Source organism: Dermacentor albipictus, chromosome 5 (assembly GCF_038994185.2).
Source record: "Dermacentor albipictus isolate Rhodes 1998 colony chromosome 5, USDA_Dalb.pri_finalv2, whole genome shotgun sequence".
In the NCBI taxonomy this organism is placed as follows: domain Eukaryota; kingdom Metazoa; phylum Arthropoda; class Arachnida; order Ixodida; family Ixodidae; genus Dermacentor; species Dermacentor albipictus.
The window spans coordinates 158432661-158458851 of NC_091825.1; the positions used below are offsets into that span (position 1 = coordinate 158432661).

The 26191-nt window shown below is 44.9% G+C and overlaps 1 protein-coding gene and 1 long non-coding RNA gene across 10 annotated transcripts in view; one reads left to right on the top strand and one right to left on the bottom strand.

Annotated features, from left to right (window-relative positions):
* LOC135916639 (MFS-type transporter SLC18B1-like) overlaps positions 1-22835 on the bottom strand; it is an 82289-nt gene extending 59454 nt beyond the window's left edge. The window contains exons 1-2 of one of the 4 annotated variants that reach the window (XM_070539215.1): positions 22714-22762; positions 22083-22230 (exon numbers count right to left, since the gene is read on the bottom strand). The gene's annotated coding sequence lies outside the window, so the exon portion shown is untranslated. Of the gene's footprint in view, positions 1-1521; positions 1571-1593; positions 1687-22082; positions 22231-22713 lie in introns of those variants that run through there. The other 3 variants (XM_065450057.2, XM_065450058.2, XM_065450061.2) reach the window with 3 other exon arrangements.
* Positions 1-26191, top strand: part of LOC135916647 (uncharacterized) — a 465480-nt gene that overhangs the window by 245456 nt on the left and 193833 nt on the right. The gene's annotated exons all lie outside the window — the stretch shown is intronic.

Below are 26191 nucleotides of genomic sequence, written 5' to 3' on the forward strand. Positions count from 1 at the left end.
GGTGAAATGGCACGCAGCAGTTTCTTCGGGTGCCGAAATGGGTAGGCCACGTGTCGTACGTACTCTTCAGCAGCAGGCAGCTTTCGATCAGCAACGCTGCGAGCAGAACCAAGAACGAGCTCGTCTCGTCTACGTCGTCCCGATGCTGCAGCCCGAGCACAAGAACAGGCTCGTGCAGCCGTGCGCAAGCAGCAACTGCGTACCGACGATTCAGCAGCCTACCAAGGTGACAGAAGTCTGACAATCACATGTTAGGTGGGAGGGGGGTGTAGGCTACAGCCTTGCGGGAAAGGCGACTCAACCCTCCCCCCCCCCCCCCTACCGGAGAACTCCGGAGGTGGCTCAGGCTTCGGAGGCCCCCGTAGTCGGCGCCTATGCCGGAGTCCCCGACGAGTAGACAAACGCCCACGGGTGACGACGACGACGATTAAGGTGCAACGCACTTCAGGTGTCCGTCGGACGACGACTACGATATCCCCCCACTCAGTAGGAGGTGGAGTTCGTCTACGAACTCGATGAAGTAGTATCGCAACCATGGTGCCGCTGGGAAAAGTACTGTCATCGCCCGGCACACAGGTGTCATCGTGGCTAAAAGTGGTGTGAGTGTGTAAGAACGCTCAACGCAATCTACGTGAAACAATACTTTGACGAAAACTGCGCACAAATTAAACTCAGCTGGGATATCGCAATATAGCCGGTTTGTCGCCTAGAGTTGTTGCAACTTCGTAAGCAGGTACCGTTACACTCAGAAACATAACGTAGCAGCACTAACCCCACAATATTTGCCTGTAACACTAAACTCGGCGACATAACTAAGCGACTCACTAAGCGACAAATAATGCTCTCACAGTTATAAATCATAAGAATTGCTTAGATGCTACCATAATTTTTTTTTGATCAATCAAGTTTTCACGTTTCATGGAATACATGTTTAAACGGGTCCCCATGTTCTGAATGTTCTCTAAGGAACCCCGACTCAAAATTCGTCTAATAAAAATGGATCAGTGATACCCTATTGTTTTTAGTTTACAAACGATATAGACGATAAGCGGCATCATTCTGCACTGACCAAAAATTATGATCCAATTAGATGATCTTACTATGTGAATCTCCTAAATTTTTAAGAACAGACCGCACATTCATTTGCTATTGCTACAAGCAGAAAAGCAAATCTAGGAAACACTCTAAAAAAAGTTTACAAGCTTTGGGTTGTATTTTGCCCCCAAACAATCATCGTCATCTGTCTTGTTCGCATTCCCTTTCTTTATCGCTGTGAGTCGGTAATTCCTATAGTCACAAACGGCTTGCGCGTTATTACCTAGACACAGGATTCTCGGCCCGAAAGTAGCGAGCGCAGAGTTCTCAGGAGAGGAAGCGCAAGCAAGGCAGATGACGATTATCGTTTGGGGACAAGATAATAAATAACTAAATAACTAAAGAAATGAATAAATAATCCCTGAACGGAGTAAATTTTTTTTGAGTGTATGCCGTAAAAGGAATTATGCCCCTTAGTAACAATACCTTGCAACGAAACCGGGAACTCGCACAATTATGCGTTTGAAGGAAACGTACAGAATAGGTAAACCTACTTACATTCCGCACATCCAGTTCAACGGCGCCGTGCCCATGAGTAGACTATTCGCCAGTGGAAATGTCACACTGAAGCACACGCCACTCACGGTCACTGACAAGCTTGTCGCTTCGCATTGCTCAATGACAGACCCAGGAGACATGTATGTATTTTTTTTATGTCATGGGAGCTCAAAGGAAGCGAACAATTTTTTAGTTCCTGTTGTATGATTGCCGTTCGAGGTCCTTGCTTTAATTATGATAGTATCAAGAGCACGGCATGACTCAGTGGCAGTACGTTAGGTAAATTACTCATTCCTGTGTGGCTTTGATACTTTATTTCCTACGTTGCGGCCGGGGTCCGGATCCCGGCAAACTCTATCTTTCTCTCGCTCTCTCTCTTTCTACACACACGCACACGCACACACACACACACACACACACACACACACACACACACACACACAGACACACACACACACATATATATATATATATATATATATATATATATATATATATATATATATATATATATATATATACAATCTTCACAAGCCTTGGCTGGGGATGTGGAAAACACCCTTCCTGCTGCGCGCGTCACGTGTACGTGAACTGTTTGGGTGACGGCAACTTGTCCCTAAACCCACACATGCTACCTGCAGGCATCAATGATACAGGATTTGATGCTGGCGCTATGTAGTGAACGACAAGAAAGGAAATGGAGGTGCCCGATTAGTCATGTCATAAGAAGGCCTTCAGTTAACATGTGTGGGTTTATTGAACACTTGCTTTCACCCAAAAAGTGCACGCACACCTGGCACCTGTGGCAGAAAGGGTGTTCCACATCCACCGCCAATGCTTGTGCAGCCATATATATATATATATATATATATATATATATATATATATATATATATATATATATATATATATATATATATATATATATATATATATATATATATATATATATATATATATATATATATATATATATATATATATATATATATATATATATATAATGTCCACAGGATATGCTGCACGTCTGCCTGCCAAACTATAGGGTACGAGTACACGAGCCTCGCACAGTGTATAAGTATGGACATGCAGGCATAATCAAGCTCAGTATGCACTGTATAGCTCTACTCAGCATTGAAGTTGTTCACCTCTTGGTACAGTCTGCACCATTATCGATGAATGCAAGATTTTCTGGAAAGTGAAAGGTGCTGGGGAGCTTTGAGGGGCGTCCGACTATTAGGAGTGGTTGCAGTACGAGGCGCGTAATCGAAACGTAGGCAGCACGGGAACTAACTGTGTATGCCTGAACGTATTCGTATTACAGGGAAAAAGAATGTCACCAGCATTAAGCAAACAAGTCTGGTATTTTTTTTTACCGCTTTTAGAGCGTTTTGTAATACTTCCTTCTGCGATAGGAAAGAGGGAAGCCTTTGTTAGAGCCAGCGTCTCTGCAATGGTAATTGCGTTTATAATTGAAACGACTGCTTTCATCGGCTGATTTGTTTTGAAACATGAGCTTACGTTGATGCAGTAAATGACTTCTCACATTCCTGTCTGCATCCTTCAAACCTCATTTGCAACTCTACCTTTTTTTAAGCCATCTGCGATGGGGATCAACATTACTGTGAACCCCTTAGCTCTGTGTGATGTTTCCGAACGTCGAAACCTTTGGGACATGCCTGACAGGTCCGCTTGCGAAGCATGTGACTGTGATTACACAGTCGCACGTATCACCCGTGCATACAGCCTCGGTTTTGTCACCAGAGACAGGCGCTCTTTACCAGCTTTTACTAACTTGACAATCGGACACTTTCTAAGTGGAAGGTCGCCGGCTTCTACAAACACGCAGAGAATGTTCCGATTTCTTTTTAGTGCTGCGGGCTTGTCTGAAAGTATGTGACCCTATCGCATGCCGGTTGGAACACAATAGCCTTCTTCCATCAACTTCCGTTTTCATCCTTCTATGACATTTCGATTACTCACTTCACGAAGGCTTCGCCGTACTTGTCTCGTGGGATATATGTTTGGAATACGGTTGAACGGGCCTCTACAGCAAATGCATTTGCAACGAAACAACCTGTATAACAGTTCTTGTTTAATCTATATTTTAATGACATCATCAATATTCATGCTTACTCATTTTATGTTATATGCGCTGATGACACCAGTGCATATTTCTGCAATAACAATCCTGACGAATTGATCAGAAAAGCTGACGAAATGCTTGTCATACTCGAGCGTTGGTCGCAACCAAATGCATCAGAAATTAGTGCGGCCAGAACAAATACGCTCATTAACAGGTAACAGTGTATTGTGCTCTGAATCTTTGACTTATCGCTTTAATAACACAGGAATTGTTGCAGAATCCGCAACTTCTTGTTTTTGGTTTAGAGAAAAGTTGTTCTGGGATGGTGCATGTGAGTCACATGCGATTAGCAGTCTCACGTTTTATTGGTCTCTGATACCGTAATGCTCTCCTCCCGACTAATATCAAATTTCTGCTTTTCCAATTTTTGTTTATGTCACATGTGAAATACTGCCAACTCGTATGGGGCACTGCCACGTAGACATCTTTACAAAAGGTTTACGTCCTTCAAAGGAAAGCTTTGCGCGTCATTTACAACTTAGTCAGAGACAATCCTTCCGCGCAGCTCTTCCGAACTTCTGATATTCCAATAGCCTTTAGTATATATAACGTACGCCAAGTTCTTCGATACAAATACGAAATAAAGAACAATAACTCAATGCTTAAAGAAATAGCAGAGCTAACCAAATACGCTTCTGTGTATCATTTACGCCTCATGAAAAAATACGAAACAAGAACAACGCGCGCAAATTACATGGACAAATGTTGAAAATAACTCTACCCTCTGCACTCAATGTTCTAACACGAAATGATTTTTATATCCAATGTTGTAGGTGTGAGCTTCATGCTTTCTTCGTGTGGAGCTCGTATCTGGAATCTCAAACATGAAAATTCTCGTTGATGTAGTGTTTTCCTTCGCTTTCCGCTTTTTTTATGATTTTGTACAAACATAATGTATCTTTCGTCTGTATAGTTCTGTAATGTATCTTCTGTAATGTATCTTTTTTCTGCATAGTATAGGCTCCTGCATTCACCTTGTTCACGTTTTGCTCATCGTTTTGTTTAGTTAGGTTTATGTGCATGTGCGCCGCTTATGTATACCGCCACTGCATGCCGCTGAACAGTAACAGGCTGGGAAGCCTGGTCAAGCTCACTTGAACTTTACTTCCCGTGCCCTCCGCACTGTGAACTCTAAAGTAGCAAATAAATTTATTTATTTATTTATTTGTTTATTTATTTATTTATTTATTGATATGTCCGAGGCGAATTCCTATCTTTCATATGTTCTGTAAGTACCTCTATAGCGAAGACCACTGCAGCAAGTGTGCCTGAAGGCTCTTAAGAAAAAAAAAAATCCTTTAAATATGAACTGGCAAACTTAACAATAATAAATAATGAATCGCCCAAATAATGAATTGCTTTGCCTAAATCGAGAAAAGGTCCTTCGTACGCTGCCTAAAGGCGAGGCTTCCTTTTGAATGAGTGGAAATTGTTGAGCTGAAGACAGCGATGCATTCGATTGCTCAGCAGCTGGTGTCTCTGCGCAGCAATCGCCCCTCCCCTGCAGCAGAATAATTTGCGACAGTCACCACTTCCATCCACGTCTCCACCTGCAGACTAAGGAGTTGCTGTCGCTTATATTCGAACAAAAACGATATTATTCGGCAATTTGGATAGCGTTGGGCATCTAAGGCTTATTTCACTCTTCTATATGTGTACTTATAGCCTTTTAGTGGGATAAGAGCAATGCGTGCGTGCACGGGGATTCCTAATAGATGTATTTGGTTTATTCTCCTCTTTGTAGTTTTGATTGATTCAATATTTAAATCATTGCGGAGACGGGCATTTTCCTCGAAATATCTGATTCCGTCGTACTCAATTAATAAATCCGAGCACAAGGATGTTGTGAACAGGGTTGAGCTCAGCGTGATTCTTCATCCTCATCATCAGCCTGGTTACGCCCACTGTAGGGCAAAGGCCTCTCCCATACTTCTCCAACTACCCCGGTCATGTACTAATTGTGGCCATGTTGTCCCTGCAAACTTCTTAATGTCATACGCCTACCTAACTTTCTGCCACCCTCTGCTACGCTTCCTTTCCTTTGGAATCCAGTCCGTAACCTTTAATGGCCATCGGTTATTTTCCCTCCTCATTACACGTCCTGCACATGCCCCCCTTTCTTATTCTTGATTTCAGCTAAGATGTCATTAACACGTGTTTGTTCCCTCACCCAATCTGCTCTTTTCTTACCCCTTAACGTTACACCCTTCATTCTTCTTTCCATAGCTCCTTGCGTCGTCTTCAATTTAAGCAGAACCCTTTTCGTAAGTCCCCAGGTTTCTGCCCCATACGTTAGTACTGGTAAGACACAGCTGTTATACACTTTTCTGTTGAGGGATATTGGCAACCTGCTGTTCATGAGCTCAGAATGCCTGCCAAAGCCACCCCAGTTCATTCTTATTCTTCTGGTTATTTCAGTCTCATGATCCTGATCCGTGGTCACTACCTGCCCTAAGTAGGTGTATTCCCTTACCACTTCCAGTGCCTCGCTACCTATCCTAAGCTGTTGTTCTCTTCCGAGACTGTTAAACATTACTTTAGTTTTCTGCAGATTAATTTTTAGACCCACCCTTCTGCTTTGTCTCTCCAGGTCAGTGAGCATGGATTACAATTGGTCTCCTGAATTACTAAGTAAGGCAATATGATCAGCGAATCCCAAGTTGCTAAGGTATTCTCCTGCAACTTTTATCCGCAATTCTTTCCACTCCAGGCCTCTGAATACCTCCTGTGAACACGCAGCAAATAGCATTGGAGAAAAGGTATCTCCCTGTCTGACTCCTTTCTTTATTGGGATTTTCTTGCTTTCTTTATGGAGGACTACGGTGGCTGTGGAGCCGCTATAGATATCTTTCAGTATATTTACACCCTGATTCCGTAGTGCCTCCATGACTGCTGAGGTTTCGACTGAATCAAACTCTTTTTCTAATCGATGAAAGCCATATATAAGCGTTGGTTATATTCTGCGCTTTTTTCTATCTCCTAATTGATATTGTGAATATGGTCTATTGTTGAGTAGAAGTTATGGACTCCTGCCTGGTCCTTTGGTTGACAGAAGTCTAAGGTGTTCCTGATTCTATTTGCGATTACCTTAGTAAATACTTTGTAGGCAATGGATAGTAAGGTGATCGGTCTATAATTTTTCAAGTCTTTGGGGTCCCCTTTCTTATGGATTAGGATTATATTAGTGTTCTTCCAGGATTCCGGTACGCTCGAGGTCATGAGGCATTGTGCATCTAGGGTGGCCAGTCTTTCTAGAACAATGTTCCTACCATCCTTCAACAAATCTGCTGTTACCGGATCCTCCCCAGCTGCCTTCCCCCTTTTCATAGCCCCCAAGGCGTTCTTTACTTCATCCGGCGTTACTTGTGGGATTTCAAGTTCCTCTAGAATATCCTCTCTCACATTATCGTCGTGGGTGCTACTGGTACTTTATAAATCTCTACAGAACTTTGCAGCCACTTGAACTATCTCATCCATATTAGTAACGATATTGCCGGCTTTGCCTCTTAACACATATATCTGATTCTTGCCTATTCCTAGTTTCTTCTTCTCTGCCTTTAGGCTTCCTCCGTTCCTGAGAGCATGTTCAATTCTATCCATATTATACTTTCTTATGTCAGCTGTCTTACGCTTGTTGATTAACTTCGAAAGTTCTGCCAGTTCTATTCTAGCTGTAGGGTAATTGGCTTTCATACATTGGCGTTTCTTGACCAGACCTTTAGTCTCCTGCGATAGCTTACTGGTATCCTGTCTAACAGAGTTACCACCGACTTCTATTGCACACTCGTTAATGATGCCCATAAGATTGTCGTTCATCGATTAAACACAATCGTCCTTTTCTTGAGTTAAAGCCGAATACCTGTTTTGTAGCTTGATCCGGAATTCCTCTAGTTTCCCTGTTACTGCTAACTCATTGATTGGCTTCTTACGTACCAATTTCTTCCGTTCCCTCCTCAAGTCTAGGCTAATGCGAGTTCTTACCATCCTATGGTCACTGCAGCGCACCTTACCGAGCACGCCCACATCTTGTATGACGCCAGGGTCAGCGCAGAGTATAAAGTCTATTTCACTTCTGGTCTCGCCATTTGCGCTCCTCCATGTCCACTTTCGTCTAACCCGCTTGCGGAAAAAGGTATTCATTATTCGCATATTATTCTGTTCTGCAAATTCTACTAATAACTCTCCCCTGCTATTCCTAGAGCCTATGCCATATTCCCCCACTGACTTGTCTCCAGCCTGCTTCTTGCCTACCCTGGCATCAAAGTCGTCCGTCAGTATAGTGTATTTTAACGCGATAGCGTTAAGGAGCTCGTGTCGCAGAAAAGCCGGTGTCGTCGGCGTCGGGTGTCGGCGTCGGCGGCGTTGACCGTGAGCGATAAATCACGGCAGGCGCTTCATAAATAAAAAGCAACTTCCAAGATTGGCCCGGTGGGAATCGAACCCAGGTCTCCGGAGTGTGAGACGGAGACGCTACCACTCAGCCACGAGTTCGATGCTTCCAAGCGGTGCAAACGCGCCTCTAGTGAATGCGGTGTTGCCTTCGAAACGAGCCGTGGAAAGTTATACTGCGGTGTATATCGGTAATTATGAACATGTAACGTACAGAAGTCACAATTACACGAGTTGCGAAGTGCGTTTCCGCTGCATTTCTTCTGCGCTTTCCGCACACGCAGAGCCATCTTGCGGCAAACACAGAAGACCCCCTCCTCTCAATGTACGGCGCTGCCCCGACAGGAGGCGCGCCGCGCGCGCATTGGGACCGCTGCCAGGCGCGTCGCGGGACTCCCTCTCCCCTGACGACGCTTCGCCGTGCTTCCGGTTTAGATTACTATCTATCTCTCTGCCCGTGCCGATCACGACGTTTGGCTGGCGTGGATCGTTTCCCCTCCGAGACACCGAGTTCTTTGGTTCGTTTCGTTCGCTCAGGCGCACGTTTCGTTGCCGCGCCCAACGCTGCGTTGCTCGACGCTCACCGCGTGATAGGTGGGCGCTAAGTCCGATGCGGGGCGCATCGTAAGTGATCGCTGTGCCGTAGCGCATTGTCTTATACCCCTTGGCGGGTCGACGGGAACGCTGTCGCGTCCCACTCTTGAAGGCGAAGCTTAAGCGTCCTCCAATTTTTGTTTTGACTTTACCCATCGCCGATTCTACGTCTTCATAAAAGCTTTCGACTTCCTGGTGATCATGACTGGATGTAGGGGCGTAGACCAGTAGGACCTTCAATTTGTACCTCTTATTAAGTTTCACAACAAGACCTGCCACCCTCTCGCTAATGCTATAGAATTCCTGATGTTACCAGCTATTTCCTTATTAATCAGGAATCCGACTCCTAGTTCTTGTCTCTCCTCTAAGCCCCGGCAGCACAGGACGTGCCCGTTTTTTAGCACTGTATATGCTTCTTTTGTCCTCCTAACCTCACTGAGCCGTATTTAATCCCATTTACTACCCTCTATTTCCTCCGATAACACTGCTAGACTCGCCTCACTAGATAACGTTCTAACGTTAAACGTTGCCAGGTTCAGATTCCAATGGCCGCCTGTCCGGTGTGATTATTTCCCGCTAAATCCACCCCTGACGGCTTTGGTCCGAAGAAGCGTAAAACTCCTCCAATCTGTGTTTGTTCCAAATCCGCCAATAGCCCATCGTGAAAGGTCAATATCACCGTGGCTCCACCCTACATTGGAACGAAAACCGATTGAAATAGTTTCACGTTATCTGCGTCCTGGGTACGGAACGGGGCTGGCACGCCTAGACGCTGCAACACCCTAGTAATAAACACAGGCTTGCGATAAATAAAATTTCCACTGAAGTGCGCTTGCTTGATTCATCAGAAAAACGAACTCGCTGCATTTCCTTTTTTGTCAGTTTTTACTCTGCGTTCGGCAGTTTGGTCCTGGCAGCCACGATGCGCACAGATGGCCCGGTGATGTCGTGTGTCTCGTCAGATCCTGCACTCACAGCTACAGGAACTGTCTGTCACCTGGCTACAGAGACCCGACAAGGGAACATCGTGAACCGTTAACGGACGTGTTTTTTATTGTACATTTTACTTCCCGTGGACCGCTTCGTGTGGATTCTTCGCTCGACGAGGCGGATGTAGCGTGCAGCTGTGTTCACGGTATCATGATGAGTTTTGCACAGTGCTGGGTGCGTGTGACTAGCATGCGCAGGCCCACTTTTTCCTAGAACTGCTCCGTAAGATTTAAGCGTATATCTCCAATATCGGATGATGAACAGCAGCCGAGTTTTGCGTCGCATAACATATATTGACCTTTGCACCGCAGGCATAGTGCGCAGTTTCGGCGCCAAATTTTACGTTGTAAATACCAATGGGAGCTTCATACGGGTTGATCATTTCCAAGTCTTGTAGAATTTAAAAAAAAGCACCTGTGTGAGATAGCATTATTCTTGTCTCCTTGAGCTGGATATATAGAAAAGGCGGACAATACCAGCATGAGAAATAGAAACATATAAGCAACTAATTAACAAAATTGATGAATTACTTTCTTAAATAGTTTCTTTACGCCACATATTACAATTTACTCATCGTAGCCGGTGAGCTCGTGAAACGTGTACATTCCAAATGAATTTTCAGGATGATACCACTTTCGAAATAATATTTCACAAAGTGTGGGCTGATATGCATGGACATTCCAGGTAGTGCTTTATTGCATAAAATAGCGTTTTGATAAAAAGAGTAAATGGAAGAACAGTGCATTTTCACTTCGAATTTGATAGTGCATATCTCCAACCTGGCGTCATTCTGGAAATTCATTCTAAGTGGACTGGCCTTGCACACTCACCGGCTACAATTCGTAAAATGCAATATGTGCCACAAAGTAATTAATTAAGAAGTTAATTAGTGAAATTTGCCTAAATAGTTTAATGTGCGTTTCTATATATCGTGCTAGTGATGTCCGCCTCTTCGAATAATCCAGCAAAAGGACAAGAATTATGCTGTCTGCTACAGGTGTTCTTTAAAAATTCCATAAAACTTAAAAATGATCGCCCTGTATAGACCTTTTAATCGGGCGAGGAGGAAAGGGTGCGCGGCGAGCCTTTTCTCCTCTCTGGTTTGTGCGATCCAGTGCCGCGCTGCTAGAAAGTATTGCTATAACGCACTGCGGAAAGATTTCGAGATGTTTCAGATCGTACTTTGTGAAATTTGCGCAATGTCGGTTCATATAAGGTCGTCAAGGAAGCCTTTCGGTGCATCGGTAACTGCAGTACGCGGAAATATCTGTTGGAAGCGCAGACATGCCACGTGCATTATCAGCTGCAGCGTATGTATGTGTTGTAAACTATTTTGCGCATATCGGTTTCAATACCACGAAGAGAAACGGCGTCTCTCTACTACCAGCATGAGATGCTAAATCTGCTCACTATCTGATCGTTTGGCGCACGGACTAAAACATAATAGTACATGCTCATGTACGGTCAACCTAAGGCAACCACGAAACATCTAAGTGGCAGCCGCTATCAAATATTTGTTATACACCGGCATCGTTCTCACGCATTGCAAGTCTAGTAGCCTTGAAATCACTATATGTCTACGCTAGCCTACTGCATGAGGCCGATGGCGCTGCTCAACACAGCGATCACTGCCGTTGGAGAACCGGCATGAAAAAACATAAGTGAGCTATGTGCTTCGGCTTTACCTCTTTCCCTTGTAACGCCATAATACCCGAGATGGATTGCATAAAAAGAATGCGATGGCCATTCCTGAGAACAAAATTTTCGTAATAAGTGTGAGTGCGTCGTAGAGAACGGAACGAACGCAACCGACAAAAAATTTCGGTTATCATCCTCTTTCTCGAAAAAGAACGAGAAAATAGGCTAGCACCGCAGTAAGACCTCGCATAGTCACGCCGCACAATGTTTATAGATCTATAAACGTTGATGCCGCATGCTTGGACCATGCGCTATATAGAACACAGATATCTGTAATCCAGCACCTACCACTGTCTGGGATGCTCGCGCAGTTCGTAAACGGTTGCTTTGCTGGACAAGTAGAGTTCATACTGCAAGGTATGCTGTTATTACTAACCAAAACTATTTTATTCATCGGTGGAAACCTCATCCACCGAACCAAGTAGTTACGCAACGTAATCTGCAGATAACAGTTTGAGCGCTTGTCAAAGTATAACAGCACAGCTCATATCGTAGCAGAACGGTACCCACGCTGTTACGATCGTCGGGTATGTTTCATTGCACCTAAACGGCAGCGTAGAACTAGAGGCTAATACTGCAATAAGGTCACATTAGTGATTGCAACTTTCAGAAAGGCACATTTGATCTCTGAGGCTGATTTTAGGGTCAAACATGCGCGCGCCCGTCGCGCTGCGTGCTCCGTCCGCCTCAACGCCAGCAGAAACTCCGGCCATACCGACTTAAACCACTTCAGTGCGTCTCACAGAACGGTTTTCCATGCAGAAGCCTAGACGACATGTCATACTAAGTAGACCGCACGAACGCGAAAATAAACGCCAGAAACTATCGCCGAGCGCATACCTGCCATGCAAAACGGAGCGCTGGCCCAATCCAGCATGCCTACTGCCCATAGATGGCGTCGCTGCGTAGCAATATGGTTTTAGGCATTAGTAAGAGGTGATTAGAGGATTGGTGGAAGAAAAGTATGGAAACGATAAAAGATGGAGACGTACAAAAGCACAGTTCGCACTAGGGTATCAGAAAATTTGGGTGTGGTAGTTCATAGTGGGTTTTTTCCCTTTTTTTTATCGTTTAACGTAGGTAGGACGTTAGGCAGTATAATAGGAAGAGCTTGATGGCGCAACCCACCGCCCCGTTCCAAAGGGGACGCTCATAACATTCATCCATCCATCCATGGTGGCGACGATGAAAAAACGGTTTATAGAATGATCGAAGTAGTGAGCATTATAAATGTCGCGACCCTTGGGGGTTCCAGATTGGAAGCGGAACCCAGAATGCGTACTTCTGTCATTACCCAACACGTCAAGTTCACAACGTTATGCGAGAAAACCTTTATGCTTACTAGTGTATTTTTTTATCACACTTTCGGCGACATTTTTGGGCTGTCTTAAACCGAGTACATATTAAACCATTTCATGAGGCAAATATTGCGATACCGTGTCTGCACTCGGGCACAGGTTAAACAACCAAAGCGGTCATTAAGTGCAGTTTCTGAATTCGACTGGGCTCAGCGGCCAATTGTAGGTGGGATGAGAAGCTCCCCAGTATCGGGCTATCTGTGCCTGCCTCCCTCCCTCCATCCCTTTATTTTAGGCAGCTGGCCTGGCATCGCCACAATTACAACCAAGATCAAATGTATCAGAAATTGGGGCACTAGCATGGCAAGTAAGTGTGCGAAATTAGGGCTTGTGAATGAAATACAGCCTTCGGAAAAAAAAATAATTAGCAAGTGCTGAAAAGCGTTATATGACCATTTTACATTGATTCCATGTCCCGAGGAAACTGGATGTTACACCAACATTTTACTTGATGAAATAAAGAGCGGATTGTTGATGATCTGTAGGCAAAATTCTTATGGGGGAGGGGGGGGAGGCGGCTGTAATTGCTGAATTTGCAATAAATTGCATGCGCATGAGTCTCGAATCGTTATGAATGTGTTTTACGAGTGGCGCAACATTTAGCCGGCTGACCTGGCCTAACTACAAATACCACCAAAATTACGCTTACGAACAACAGGGGAACCAGTATGGCCAATCAGAATGCGAAGTTAAATGCGAGTGGAATAATTAGATCCTTTGTAGAAAGTTGCTCATTCAAGTCATACAAAGTGTCATACGGAAGTTGCCCGCAATGTTTCACGCAGTTCTACAGAAAATGTACCTGACATTGAGTTCACATTAGGTAGAAATGGGGCGTTTCTTAGATGCATTGTTTTGTGAAATTGTACCGTTTCCAGCTTGATCGGGAACTTCAGAAATAATTATGGAACATGGTTTTTTATATATTGTTGTGCATTACACAAGGTTTGACGTACATTTCCCTGGCGCGCGCCAGGGTCGGTGAACTGAACAGGAACCTTGTTTACACTGAGTGAAATTAAGGGTCTAGCTACGGATCACGTGTAGGCGAAGTTCAAAGCGGATGGTTTAATTGTGGCCCTTGCAATGAAGTATTCGAACGCTTCGGAGGTTTATAAGTGTGTTTTACAAGCGGTGCAGGATATACTGTGGCACTTGCAGAACAACAAATGCCGCCGAGATTTAGTTCAGCGAAACTGTGTAGGGACCACTGGTGAAAATTTGTGCTAAGAGGAAGCTTTACCTCCGGTGCTCTTATATAAGTACGTGTAAAAGCAGAATACGTTTTTCTCGGCAACCACTGCACCAAACTTGACGATATTTGTTGAATTTGAAAGAAAAACCTAAAATCTAGTGGCTTCTGGTTTCAAAATTTTTATTTAGGAAGCAAATGTTTTAGTAAAGTTAGCAAAAATTGCAAATATTTAGAAAACTAAATTATCAAGTTTAGAGCTCCGTAACTCAGCAGTTAAAAATGATATCATAATTCTATGAATTACACCTCATAGTACATCTAAAGCAGACAAAATTGATATGTTACACATGAATCTCAAGAAATTTAGTATTGTGTAAATACAGCTTTTGTAGAACCCTTCTGCGCAACGCAACAAATTCGCGTGATATATAAATTTACATCTCAAATTTGTCCGCTTTGATTGGTCTAATCGATGCCGTTTACAGAACCGCGATATCTGTCTGTGACGGAGAGCTACTAATTTGTAAATGTCGTGTTTTTATTTTTTCGAATTTAGAAAATTCTTTCAACAAAATTGAGGCCCTAATCCCAAATTCTGCTTTGAACAGTCAATAGAATTGAAATTTCTCTCTCAAATGCACACATTTCTTTAAAACAGCTCAAGGGGATATCTCAGAAAAGCATTTTCGCACTTTGCATTTATTTCATTAGACCGCGTGGGAGTTTGGTCTCAGCTATAGAGCTTCCTCTTCAGGTGAATGTATGTAGATCACATACAGCATTTGCAAAAATAAAAATCGCTTGAGTTACCGGTCAAAGATATTATAAGACCATCTTTTTTTCAATGTTTTCCAGTATCACGCAGTTATAAAAAAGATGCTGCTGTACAACCATCTTACATTTGGTGTAAATCGAAGAAATCGTATGTTTAATGTGTGGCGAAACTTTAGCGTTCCTGGCTTGATTAGCAACCTCGTAAATAATTACTGAATGGTTGTCTTTTTTCTAATTTCCTGCGCTACGCAAGGTTCGTAGTATGTTTTCAGCTGTGTCTTCGGTGAGCTAAACAAGGCAGCTTGCCTATATTTGGGTAAAATTAAGGGTAATTCATCGGTGATGCTTAGAAGTCGACATTCTGTGGGCTAGTTATGGCCTTAGCAGTAAATACGTATGCAAACGGTCCAGAGCGTTACTATTTTCTTTTACAAAGGGCACTCAATTTAGCCCGATGCCACGAGAGACTATACAGACCACCGAAATGAAGTTCAGCAAAAATGTGAGGAACACTAGCAAATCTGGATGCGAAGTCGAATGCATGTAGATCAAACACAAAGTTCAGTAAAAATACCTTATTAATGTCTTCGAAGGTATTATAAGTGGCCAATCTTTCAAACAGGCGAGTCATGTACGGACAACGTTTTAGTGTGCATGCTTTAAATTAAGCTAATTGAATATATTGATGCGATTTCACGAAATGAACGGCTTTCCCGGAAATTGGATTAGGATTCTGTATGAGCCTGCTGTATTATTTTTTTTTTACGCCGCCGATGAAATGCACTCACTCTGCCGAACCACGCCTCATCTTATTTATCTTGCGCTCGCGACAACATTATAAGAAGAGGTGGTGATACGTGTTTAGCCTTATCCAGAAAAAAAGAACGTGCTAGGAAGGTGTAACTGCGGTAAGATTTTACATATTTCTCTATGTAAACAATTTACTTGCGACATCTGTCCTGCTGTTTCTTATGTCACTACAAATAAAAGTCTTCCGCTTGCTGCTGTAACAGCTCACTTGTAATATTAGTTGCCTCCATAACACTCCCAAATCGTTGTCATTTGAGGCGTCTTTTGAGATTGGGGAAAATATGATAATCAAAAGGATCCAGATAGGGCAAGTAGGCTAAACAGGGCATCAGTGAAAAGCCTAAGGGGGTCACTTTTTGTCATTTTCTTAACCCGCAGTGTGTGAAGATGCGTTGTTGTTACGCAACTGGATGTCATTTTTTAAGAGCTTTCATCAACGCTTTCTGATGTTTTGTCTTCGTAACTAAAGCAGATTAATGTTATGAATTCTTGGTCAAACCCTGTTGGAGGTAGTCCACCTGTAGAACTCCCTTCTTAACCTCGCATTCCCCGGAAAAAGAAAGAGAAAACTTTTAATTTGCATTTGTACCGATCTTTGCATGCGGAACTTCTTTTTCATGGAGAAACCGACATACCTACATTCCGGTACCTACTGTTATTTTGTATTGTGATCATAGCAGTTGGTCCGTGTCTCATCACCAGTTACCAGCTTATTCAGGAAATCTGACCCATTTCTTGAAAATAAAAGGTTACATAGCAGCCCACGATGTCTGCACACATTTCATTTTTGGTCAGTTGTCAAATGTCTTTGTATCCATTTTGCTGCAAGCTTTCCCATTTCTAAGTCATCAAGAGACACCACCTCTCCCGCGGGATATTTCCAGATATGGACGAATCCTCTTAGTGGACATTCGATGGTCATCCATGAACTTGTCATGAATGGCTTTCATATTTGCAGGCATAGAGACAGAAACAGACCTTCCAGTGGTTTTCTCGCTTTCAACAACGCAACGACCAGGTTTAAAATTGACAACGCAACGTTTAACGGTGGCATACAAAGGGCCACTGTCGTTCAAAGTTTGTGACATTTCGTCTTGATTTTGCTTCGCACCTTTTTCTTTGAGAAGCAGGCCCACTTGACTATGGTCTGGTGCTCTTTCACACTGAACATTTCTGGAGGTGCTGCCATGTTAACTTTAGACTTAAAAAATAATGATGAGCTTAGAACATAGGTAGCTGATTTTTGCACCACTGGGTATAAACGAATTCGTCAACATACCTTGTAATTCAGAGCAATCTAGCTCAGTTTTTTCTGGTTAACGCTAAATAGTTACGAATAACCGTGCATATCCAGCCCACTCTACTGCCATGGGATACTATCCTGAACATTAGAGTCCTACCCATACGTCAAAATATGAATGGGTACATTTACCAAGACAGACGACAAGCTCATGGTAATAATTTAGCCACACTTCACCATCACACCTACTACGTCAACGCTACTGACAGCTTGAAGAAAAAAAACTATTACAGTCCTTCAGGGACCAAGACGTCAGACAACGTGCAGTCAAGAAACAGTGCCGTCTCCTACAGGCACAGAGCTTGAGGTAACTACAAATGCTATTTGCCTGCACACTGTTACGGCTGGCGTCTAGCACCTCGTGCAGAAAGGACATTCACCCACCATGCCTCGTCGAAATGAAGCGTGACTTCTCCTGTTACGGTTGGCGTGTAGCACCTCGTGCATAAAGGACTTTCACCCGCCATGCCTCGTGGAAATGAAGCGTGACTTCCTAATTTGCCATGGTCATCTCAAGTGCCTGCTGGTCTGGCGGAAGCCCCGCAATGTTTACAGGCCTCTGCATCGCACTTTGCTCGGCCAAGTGCGATGCAGTGACCATAGGATGGTAAGAGCTCGAATTAGCCTAGACTTGAGGAGGGAACCGAAGAAACTGGTACACAAGAAGCCGATGAATGAGTTAGCGGTAAGAGGGAAAATAGAGGAATTCCGGATCAAGCTACAGAACCGGTTTTCGGGTTTAATTCACGATGAGGAGCTTAGTGTTGAAACAACGAACGACAATTTTATGGGCATCATTAGGGAGTGTGCAATAGAAGTCGGTGGTAACTCCGTTAGGCAGTATACCAGTAAGCTATCGCAGGAGACGAAGCATCTGATCAAGAAACGCCCATGTATAAAAGCCTCTAATCCTACAGTTAGAATAGAACTGGCAGAACTTTCGAAGTTAATCTACAAGCGTAAGGCAGCTGACATAAGGAGGTATAATATGCATAGAATTGAACATGCTCTCAGGAACGGAGGAAACCTAAAAGCACTGAAGAAGAAAATAGGAATAGGCCAGAACCAGATGTATGTGTTCGGAGACAAAACCGGCAATAGCTAATATGGATGAGATAGTTCAAGTGGCTGCGGAGTTCTATAGAGATTTATACAGTACCAGTGGCACCCACGACGATAATGGAAGAGAGTATAGTCTAGAGGAACTTGAAATCCCACAAGTAACGCCGGAAGAAGTAAAGAAAGCCTTGGGAGCTATGCAAAGGGGGAAGGCAGCTTGGGTGGATCGAGTATCACATCAAGTACAGCTGATTTGTTGAAGGACGGTCGGCAGATTGTTCTAGAAAAACTGGCCACCCTGTATACGCAATGCCTCATGACCTCGAGTGTACCGGAATCTTGGACGAACGCTAGCATAATCCTAATCCATAACAAAGGGGACGCCCAAGACTTGAAAAATTATAGACCTATCAGGTTACTGTCTATTGCCTACAAAGTATTTACTAAGGTAATTGCAAATAGAATCAGGAACACCTTAGATTTCCGTCAACCAAAGGACGAGGCAGAATTCCGTAAAGGCTACTCAACAATAGACCATATTCACGCTATAAATCAGGTAATAGAGAAATGTGCGGAATATAACCAACCCTTATATATACGCGTAGCTTTTATTGATTACGAGAAAGCGTTTGATTCTCTCGAAACCTCAGCAGTCATGGAGACATTGCGGAATTCGGGTGTAGACGAGCCGTATGTAAAAATACTGAAAGATATCTATAGCGACTCCACAGCCACCGTAGTCCTCCATAAAGAAAGCAACAAAATCCCAATAAAGAAATGCATCCGGCAGGAAGATACGATCTCTCCAATGCTATTCACAGCGTGTTTACAGGAAGTATTCAGAGACCTGGATTGGGAAGAATTGGGGATAAGGGTTAATGGAGAATGCCCTAGTAACTTGCGATTCGCTGATGATATTGCCTTGCTTAGTAACTCAGGGGACCAACTGCAATGCATGCTCACTGACCTGGACAGGCAAAGCAGAAGGGTTGGTCTAAAAAATAATCTGCAGAAAACTAAAGTAATGTTTACCAGTCTCGGAAGAAAACAGCCAGTTTACGATAGGTAGCGATGCACTGGAAGTGGTAAGGGAATGCATCTACTTAGGACAGGTAGTGACCGCGGACCCGGATCATGTAACTGAAATTATCAGAAGAATAAGATTGGGCTGGGGTGCGTTTGGCAGGCATTCTCAGATCATGAATAGTAGGTTGCCATTATCCCTCAAGAGAAAAGTGCATAACAGCTCTGTCTTGCCAGTACTACCGGACGGGGCAGAAACCTGGAGGCTTACGAAAAGGGTTCTACTTAAATTGAGGACGACGGAACGAGCTATGGAAAGAAGAATGATAGGTGTAACGCTACGGGATAAGAAAAGAGCAGATTGGGTGAGGGAACAAACAGGAGTTAATGACATCTTAGTTGAAATCAAGAAAAAGAAATGGGCATGGGCAGGACACGTAATGAGGAGGGAAGGTAACCGATGGTCATTAAGGGTTACGGACTGGATTTCAAGGGAAGGGAAGCGTAGCAGGGGGTGGCAGAAAGTTAGGCGGGCAGATTAGATTTAGAAGTTTGCAGGGACAACATGGCTACAAATAGTACATGACCGGGGTAGTTGGAAAAGTATGGAAGAGGCCTTTGCCCTGCAGTGGGCGTAACCAGGCTAATGAAGAAGAAGAAGAAGAAGAAGAAGAAGAAGAAGAAGAAGAAGAAGAAGAAGAAGAAGAAGATGATGATGATGATGATGATGATGATGATGATGAGACAATGATTGAAGGACTCTGGTGTTTTTCCTCCAGCGCCGCGAACAGGCGAACGAACATCCGAACGATGTTGAGGACACGTCGAGATCTGAACACGGAATGCCTGAATGTTCGTAAGAATGATGTGCACTTTAGCTTATCCACGGGCAGCCATGTAGTCACAGCTTGCTGCCTGTACTCTAACAAACACTACTACTGCTGATAAGAGGCAAGTTGTAAATTGGCAAGTAATATCCGTTAGGCGCTAACTAATGGCCGTCTTATCTGCTCTTAGAGAACTAACACATTATACATCGGCTCAAAATGCAACGCATGTACTTTGTCTGAATTGTTGGCATTCCTCAAGTAAAGCAATGCCTAACAAGCAACCATTCATCATTTAGTGCGCAGAAGAGATAGCGGCCTCCCCGATTCTACGCAGAGAAGAAACTGAGACCGCCTCCTTCAGAGCAGTGTAGTAGAAACGCTATAATAGTCCCGTTCGGTCAACATGGCTAGCTTTTCCTTCATTCCACTTTCTTTCGAAATAGAACACAGGAACAGAAAAATGATGACTCTCTCTTCTTATTCGCTCGCGTCATTACCTTACTCTTGCCTGACCGCGTTACATTTTCTTCAACTTTGGATTCTCGTTGCGTCATTAACACTTTTATATGCGTAGCCAGTGATGTTAGAGTGCCCAGGTAGCCACTGAAATGCAACGTCGTGGCCTGTGTCCACCGCTTGACAGCAGCGTGATCGTATCTCTGCTATAATCGCGGTCAACTTTCTGTGGCTATGAAGGAAAACCTATGGAGGCTAAGTGCGCGAGAACGCTTCTGAAAAGAGTACCTTGTTTTAATCCACGTTAGTTTAGGCTGGATAAGAGAAAACATGGACACCTTATTAGCAACAGTTCAGTAAGACACAATACACCATTGAGTGTAAAGTTTTACTTACTTTGCGGCTTTTCCCTTTTGCGTCTAGGGAAATGCGAAACCGTCGCACGTGGAAGCTGCGTCGATTCAGCGTTTGTTGCGAGCAACAAAAAGCACTGTCAAACGCTGTCGGACTACTAGGTGCGGTAACACATGTGCAGCAGCCACCCGCCCGTAGCTTTCCCTTCATAGCCACAGAAAGTTGTCCGCGAGTGTACCAATTGTCCATGTTGTTTGCATGTGGGTTGAATGTGCCGACAAAGCTGTCCGTGAGGCATATGGAGAATGTGATGGAAATCTTGATACCCTTGTCGAGGACGGATGCAGCGCGGCACCTCAGTGGTCCTAACCATATTATACCTATAAGAAAATGGAATGCACTGGAGTTCACCAACAGGCGCCTATATGCGATGGACCCGTATATTAAATTACAACTTTTACCTGGTTATAACTAACAGGAAGGAATGCTACTTTGCCGCTTGCGATTACGAGTTTCTTTCGCAAACGCCTACTTATTCTTAAATGGAGTGGCGGATAGTTACAATTGCAGCACATGTGGTGTTCACGAAACCACCAAACATATCTTATGTGACTACCCCACATACGAAGATGAGAAAAATGCCCTTCGGGCAGCTTTGGGGAACTATATGACAGTGCCTTTGCAGAGACATGTTGGGCCCGTGGCCTCGTGCGTCTGCTATGTGCAGGCTAAAAGGGGGCTTCTGCGTTTTTCCAAATGCATCAGCCAGGATGACCTCCTGTGCCTAACTCTGCGATGAACACTTGTATATGTAACTGTGCAAAGTGTGAACATCTCTCTTCCTTCTCTTCTTTGAATCCGCTTTCCCCTTTCCCCAGTGCAGGGTGGCCTACCGGGCTCAACCAGGTTAACCTCCCTGCCTTTGCCTTATGACTTCTCTCCACATCTTTATATTTGCATATAATAACACACAATTTTCGTCATTTTCTGCAAGCATTTCAGTCATTAGCGTTAGTTCGCGTAACATTTACTTACCATTTGTGGAACTTAATACCAATTTCTGCATAAGCTTGGGATCCACCAATTCATTTTTTTATCAGAGTCTGCAGCATTACACAGGGGATAGCTACCCAGTTTGACGTGACAGCGGGAACAATGAATAATAATATAAGAAGAAAATTCCAGCAGAATGCAGCTCACGGTGAATGTCGATATTAAAGCGATTAGCATTGAACCACTGTAGTGACACAAAGCACTGTATAGGGCAAAATGTCTATGCAGCCGAGGTCCTTTCTCGCGCTTCCCACTGCACGCGCAGCACCATCCAGCTGCGCCGCCATTAAGTCCGCGCGTGGCGCAGGTTCGATTCCGCCAAGCACCGCAGAATTTCTAAAGCATTCTTTTGTCGTTCAAGTACGCCGCATACACAGGGGCACTTGCTCCATTACTGAAGTTGACTTCAATGTGATTCATCGAAGAGCAACATATACTTGGTGACAATTCCGGCACATACCTAGTGGCCCAAGGTGGTGTCATGTCCATTGAAGAGAGACGTAAACGAAGTGCCAGATGCTCGGTGCTCCAAGTTGGCATTAAAAAGCTTCATGGCACAGCGGCACAAACACAGTCTCCAGAATTGGGCCGACGGTTGGTTTCAAACCCTGTTCCATCAGCAAAGCAGCCTGATGCACTACCCATTATACCATAGACTAGCCACTCCTAGAAACTCATGTTGACATTAAAATGGTTAGAGATGAATAGGGGGTCAGTCCCCAGGTAGTGCGATAAGTGCGCAAAAATGGTAATCGCTTTAACATGTCACAACTTTAGCAAGGGCGACTAGAAAGGAATTTGAAAAAAAAAACACTTCGGATTGACACGCCTTCTTAAAGGTTCATATAGATAAATAAAAGAATGCAGCGCGCATCGTATACAAGATCAGGTTAGGCCACGGTACAGAAAACATCACCTAGTGCGGCGCGTAGCAGTACAGTGCGCTTTAACGCTTTTCACACACGCACACACACGTGCGCACACACACACGCACGCAAATATATCTTGTTGTGCTGCTTGCATGGTGACTGTCACAACTATGTATACTTTTCTTTCAGAGTGGCACAAACGTCGCTTTCTGAAATTCTTACCGGTTTCCTCACTGTAGGGAAGACGCGCACGTCCAGTCAGCCAATTCGCCGCGTACTATGCACCACGCATTCTATTTCGCACGACAGGAGGCCTTTTATTTCTCTTTCGTCGAGGATACGTAGGTGGGCTGCAGCAAGTATGATGCAGCCATTATCCGGTTTCGTAAATGATATCCGCTTGATTGCGACAGGAAGCAACCAACGTTCAACGTTCTCGTATTCGGCAAGTGTTCTAACACGCGCAGATGCAAGGGTGTGCATGCGTCATATGTGTTATATTTCTAAATATGTGCAGCATTTCCGAAGTTTCATATTGCCTCAGCTCCCTAACACTCAAGTTCCGAACATTTAGTGTGCTCGGAGAGAAGAGTGTTCGAGGACGGATTACTGAAAAAGTACCACAGAAGCTACACGACAAGCGCCGGCCAACGGCGAGCTTTCGTTGATTATGTTAAAGGAGTGCTACATTCGACCCCTGATAAGTGTTCCCTAGCTGCACAGCGTCTGCCTCACTGCACGTTTTTATTGGTGCAGAATGCAGGAAACTACTCGCCGCGAAAAAACAGATGGCAGGATCTCTAAAAAGTATGATGTTCAAGGATATCCCAGTTCGCTTCGTTATTATCTATATAGCTTATTAGGAACCGCTTTCCGTTTTGCAAAGCCAGATGGTGTAGCTGTATCTGGAGCGTACATACTTTAATGGTTCCCAACGGAGGGCTGCGTTTCAAACGGTGAGAAAGGTGAAAGATGGCACAAAACATGACCAGGGATGCGACGTATAGTAGAAGACTGTTCCATTCTGGGGTGTCCCGCACAAGTGGCGATGTTGAAGAAGAATGAAGTCAAACATTGGACGTGCTGAAATGATTTGGAAATTTTCTTTTCGTTTATGGAGAAGCTGCAATGTTTTCGTTCCTGCGTCTTTTCAACATTGAAAATCGAACACAATGCTTTATGCATTAGGCTGCATACAAGAATATCGGGTAGGTTATATCAGTGATGCAGCAGCTGCGGGGTACGTGAAACGTCTTGGTCACGCTGCAAAAGACGGCAAAAGCGGAAGGCAATTATTCTACGACTGAAAAGCAATGCCTCGCCGTCATTTGGGCTACAGCAAAATTCCGCCCTTACCTATATGGCAGGCCATTCAAGGTCGTCAGCGACCATCACACGTTGTGTTGGCTAGCTGACTTGAAGAACCCTTCAGGACAGCTTGCGCGGTGGAGCCTAGGAGTGCGAGTATATGACGTCACGGTAATCTTGAAGTCCGGACGAAAACACTCTGACGCCGACTGCCTATCGCGCGCCCATCGATCCCCCGCCACAAGACGACGAGGACGACGACGCCTCTCTTGGAATAATAAGCACGGCAGTCTTCACTAAACAGCAACGAGCAGACCCAGAGCTAAAAGGCCTCGTCGAGTATTTGGAAGGGAACCCCGACGTTGTCCCTAGGGCATATAAGCGCGGATTGTCTTCGTTCACGCTACAAAACAACCTGCTCGTGAAGAAGAACTTCTCACCAGTACGCACCAACTACCTTCTTGTTGTTCCGTCAGCGCTGCGTCCAGAAGTACTGCATGCCCTACCAACGCCTCCTACATGACGATCCAACCACTGGGCACTTCGGATGTCCCCGGACGCTGTCGAGGATACAGGAAAGGTACTACTGGCCGCGTCTGACCGCCGATGTCGCCCTTTACGTTAAGACATGCCGAGACTGTCAGCGACGCAAGACACCACCGACAAGGCCAACAGGGTTACTACAGCTGATCGAGCGTCCTTGCCGACCATTTCAGCAGATCGGGATGGATTTGTTGGGACCGTTTCCGACGTCAACATCCGGAAATAAGTGGGTCGTCGTGGCGACGGGCTATCTGACCCGCTTCAATGAAACTAAAGCTCTACCGAAAGGCAGCGCAGCCAAAGTGGCAAAATTTTTCGTCGAAAACACCCTGCTGTGACATGGTGCCCCAGAAGTACTCATCACCCACAGAGGAGGGGCCTTTACAGCAGAGCTCACCCAAGCTATTCTGCAATACAGCTAGACAAGCGACAGGACGACAACTGCCTACCACCCGGAGACGAATGGTCTCAAGGAGCGCTTGAACAAAACCCTCGCTGACATGCTAGCAATGTACGTCGACCTCGAGCACAAGACGGGGGACGCGGTCCTGCCGTGCGTAACCTTTGCTTACAACACGGTGGTGCAAGAAACAACACAGATCACGCCGTTTAAGCGGGTTTACGGCAGGAACCCGACGACGACGCCCGACGCCATGCTGCCGCACGTCACTGACGAAGAGAATCTTGACGTTGTTACTTATCTCCAGCGCGCCGAAGAAGCCCGACAGCTCGCCCGCCTACGCATCGAGAACCAACAGCGTACCCAGGGCCGACACTACAACCTCCGACGACGCTTTGTCGAGCACCAGCTCGGCGACCGTGTTTGCGTTTGGACCCCGATACGCCGACGAGGACTGAGTGGGAAACTATTGCGACGCTATTTCGGACCCTACAAGGTCATCCGACGTATTGGCGCACTGGACTATGAGGTCGTGCCAGACGGCATATCGAATTCACAGCAGCGCCACGCACGATCTGAAATGGTCCACGTGGTGCGTCTTAAGCCCTTTTACGCATGCTGACGAACTTCCTTATATGTTGTTTCTTTGCTACGGGTGTTCTTGTTTATTACCTTCGTTTGTTTGCAGCATCGGGTTGATGCTTTTTAAGAGGGGGGTATTGACACGTGTACTTGTTGATCTTTATCGGGCGACTACGTTTCACCGCCTAACAAATGTTATCACACAGCGCCGGACGCGCCTGGATGTATTGGAAGTTTCTGGAATGTTATCGATGGTTCCATCCGCTGTCTGTCGTCGAACATTGTGTAATCTGATTGCTTGTATGCGCGACGCGAATCGTGTAGAACTTTGTGGAAGACACACGGGTCCCAGCGATTACTCTGGAACATTCGACGACTGATCTATAAAAGCCGACGCGCTTGACCCGCTGATCAGATTTTTGACGATCGCCCAATGTGTTCGCCGCTATCGTTGTTAATTGAGTGTAGCCTGCTTTTGAGGGCACAAGTTCGCCAAATAAAACGCTAGTTTCGTTAATCACAGTTTTCCGGGCCTTCTTCACCGTCACTACTACGTGACAATATGATGTCTTGCAATCGCTGTGGAACACACCAAGTTTCCAGCACACACGTCCACATCGACTGGATCCCTGTCTGGAACTTCATCCTCCACCTGTACTATCCCGACCCGAGACAACGGTACTTTGCCGATTGTGACTTGGCGTCGCATTTATGAAGTCGTTTGCTTTTACACATCGGATGGGAGAATAGCGCTGCGTGTGACCACCGGGTTAACGAGGAAATTATCGAACAGGTTCTTTGTCATTGACCCCAATACGGCGCACACATGCAGTCTTTCGCGACCACGCTAGCGCGTCTGGACGACCG